The following is a 4,009-nucleotide window of genomic DNA, read 5'->3' as shown; positions in this document are numbered from 1 at the left end:
AATAGCACTCAGGGACAGTGCAGCGCTTACCTCATGGCACACCTGCCAAAAAAGTTGTCCCCCACTAGTCTAGACAAAACAGTTCAGGTTCTCTTATTTACTTACCCTTGCTCTTACATTATAAATGTATCTTCAGCACAATTAAAAAGTAACAGAAATAAACCGTATAAGGAATTATATATTGTTTACATTAGCTGTAGAAAGCATATGAAAACAAAAAATTAACTAGGATTCCAGAAAGAATTAGATGTTTACATTGATGATGAGAACCTCAACAGTAAAAAAAGACAATTCTACTTCTTATGCCACTGGGCTGGGAATACCAACCATACTAAAAAAATAGGGCTATCAATTAATCACTGCTAATATGCACGATTAGTGCGTTAACTGGTTCTTGTGTTTTTGTCTGCCCAGACACACACACACACACACACACACACACACATACATATGCAGTTGCAGCATTTTCATGGCCAGGAATGCAGCCTGGCAGTGTGTAGAGCAGTGCCCTGCTGGTAACTCTGTGGAGAGGAAGGGGTGGGGTAGCAGACTGAGACCCCATGGTGAGGGAGGGAGTGAGGCAGGGGCAGGGGCTGGGGTTCAATGGGGTCCCAGGGCCAAGCAGATTGTGGGACAGGGCTGCGGGAGGCTCGTCCAGAGCCACGAGGGGGTGCGGTTCCCCACCGCCACATGCACCCCTGGGGGAAGCATGGGAGGCATGTACCCCCTTGAAGGGAAGAGACGTAAGGGGTGCATGTGGGTGCACATGTACCCCCTGAGCATGGCGGTGCACCACGTACAAAAAGGCACTACTGACACTGTTGGCGGTGCCTGCGGGTGGTTGCTGCTCACCACCCCACTGGCGGTGTCTGCAGGCAGTCCATGATTGCCCCTGGCCACTGCCGAAGCTGCTGGTGACGCCTGCAGGTGCTTGCTGCCCCCCCGCCTCCCCCCCACTGCCTACAGTGCTGTTGGCGTCTGTGGGAGCTCCACGCTTACTGCCACCACTGACACGTTCCCGCTGTTGCCACAGCAGCTGTGCCCCCCCCAGCCGCCGAGGGCACACACCATTCATGACCCCCTGGATTTGTGCATGGGGCAGAGGCGGGCTGCCCACTGCAGGCTGGCGCTCTGCACCCTGCTGTCTTTGCCCTGACAGCTGCATCCCCTGCCCGTCCAACAGTGGGAAGCACAACATGGTGTCACACAGCTCCCAGGGCAAAGGCAGCACGGCACAGAGCCCCAGCCCTCAGCCTGCCTCTGCCCAATGCACAAATCTGGGGGGCACATGCCCCCATGTCTCCGCCAGGTATACACACAGCAGCAGGGAGCTGCACCCTCCCCCCAGCCCGCACCGCTGGACAAGCTACCCACAGTTCCATCATACAACCTGCCCCGGCCCCAGGGTTCCATTCACCTCAGCCCCTGCCCCATTCCCTCCTTCACCATGGGGGCCTCAATCTGCCCCCCATTCCCTTCCCTCTCCCTCCACAGACTTACCTGCTAGGCACTGCTCTGCATGCTGCTGGGCTGCATTCCTGTAGGGTTACTATATTTCCAGTACTCCCAAGGCCACCATCCCCCAGCCCTGCTGCTGCCCTTCACTCCTGACCCACAGTACCCCGCACCCTGCCAGGACGTAAGGGGGTCCCTCATCCCCAGGCTCCAGACCCCCCTGCAGGGACTGCCCCTTCCCATGCTCCAAATCCCACATACACACCCACAACCCCCCACACCTTCACAAATCCCTCCCCCCACACATAACCCACACCCAACCATACAGAGTACCTGCATAATTTGGAGTTTTTTGTGCATAATTTGGAGTTTTTAGCTGTGCAATTAAAATTGTGATTAATTGTGACTAATGTGTTTAATCGTGCAACTAATTACAATCAAATTTTTAATCATTTCACAGTCCTATTTAAAACTATTCAACCAGTTTTTCCTTCATACTTTTTCAATGTTGGAAAATTATAAAACTGCCTTTCCTGCAAAATCAAAAATCTTGAAAGAGACACGTCCAGGGTTTTGAACATCTCAAAGCCAGTCTCCCAAATAATTCATTTACTGAGATATAAAAGTTGTATATCATTACATTTATATACAAAGCTAGTCTATAAAATACTATTACCTCTGTAAACCATAATATGATTATAAAAACATTAACGGAACTGAACACTCAACAAAAAAGAAATAGCTCTAAGCAATTTTAAACAATTTTCTTGTGTAAACAGCTGCTAAATTAAAGGGTTATTCATAGAAGTCTATAATTTAATTTGTATATATAAATGAGGACAACAACTGTAGGAGCATTTAGCCCAATTTTAATTAACATTAGCACAGGAATTTTCCATTAAGTAGTCCCACTAGTTTTCCTAGCAGAAAAACATTTTGCATGCAAGAATTTTGACTAGGAAAATTTAACTAACCGGATATGGGACTCTCCTGTTCACTGCCAACAAATACAAGTATCTCCATTACAAAAAAGAGAAATGAGTTGCTATTTTAGCTTTGTAACCCTATGTCCTGACTGACTTAAAAATTACAGTCAAAGAGATATAGCATCTTTATTAGTTTTAAACAGCAGGTAAACTGGGACCTTATTCTAATGTTCTTGCTCTTATTTACTTGGACAAACTACCTTTTCAGGTGTAATGCAGTCAAAGTTATGGGGGGTGTTATTTCAATAACTAACTGATTAGCTATTCCAACAAAAGAACAAGAGCCATATCTGGAATTCTACTCTTTGTTTTTATAAAACCCAACATGGAAATGAGATTAGGAGAGATTTTAGATCAATTGGCAGGGTAAATATATGAATTTAATTAACTCTAATCTGCTAATTATTAATCTGCCTTTATAAAGATCTTCCAATCTTATTATGATTTAGGAAGAAGAGATGTATACTGTTTGCCATACTGATTAAAACGAAGTACCATTTAGAGCACAACTCAGCTGTTAGACAATTGCTCATGCTGTTAGACAATAACTTTCAGTGAGTCTTCAGGGATTTCTATTATTTGCTGCACCAGACTGAACCAACTTCATATTCTTCATCTTACTCTTTATAAGTACACAGAAATAAATACAACACTTCATTTTGACAAACCCCTGTTATTTAAAACTAAACTTTTCCTGTAAGGCAAGGCCAACTGGAGAAAAGAAACAGGAATGCTGCACCAACACGAGTAACAATAGAAAATGTGAGAATAAGTACCTCCCATCACAAGGCCATAATGTCAATCTTCCATAGTATATTTGTCATGTGCACATATGCCCACAGAACAACACTGAAACCTCTGACTCAGACACCAATACATCAATAAACAACCATCAGCTGGTAAAATTACAGATCTGAGCAGGATTTTAATTGGACACTGAGCTTCAAACTGAAATTTGAGGTTTTAAATGCATGTTGGAAGCAACAGGCAGCTCCATAAAAATGTATAGTGGAAAGAAATTATTTGAAAAAGAAGGAACAGCTTTAATTATTTGTTTTTGGGGTTTTTTTAAAAAAACTGCCTGCCAACACCCACAAAGGACAAAAGAACACTGAAAAAGACAGGAGCATTGGAGCAATTAAAAGACAGGAGCAATGAGAAGGAAAGGAGCATTGGAAACATTAATGCAACAAGGATAAGCCTGACACTAGAACCTCTTGATATATGTTTCAATTTGCAACTCAATTATTTATTCACTTCTATAGGTGGCACTGTACATTTGTGTATTTGGAAACTGAGCATTTCAAAACCAATCCAAAAACAAAGAAACTTACTTCTTGCTGGCCACTGGATTACAGACATGCCAGACACCATGACTAGGGACAGACATTCAAAAAGCCAGTGCCTACATTGATTCAATCTTTGCAGGTTAGTCTAACCTGACTAGGCTGAACTGGTTTGTAACTGGACAGACATTCTCTCTGGACTGAAGAAATTCAGGCAGTGGCTCAGGCCAGAAGCTCAGGGGTGTTAGAGCAACCCTCCCTCCCTTTCCCAGTGCTGAGCTC

Source organism: Gavialis gangeticus, unplaced genomic scaffold, assembly GCF_001723915.1.
Source record: "Gavialis gangeticus isolate Ggan-Ray unplaced genomic scaffold, GavGan_comp1, whole genome shotgun sequence".
NCBI lineage: Eukaryota > Metazoa > Chordata > Crocodylia > Gavialidae > Gavialis > Gavialis gangeticus.
The sequence above is the reverse complement of the archived record's forward strand: the minus strand, read 5'-3'. Positions refer to the sequence as shown.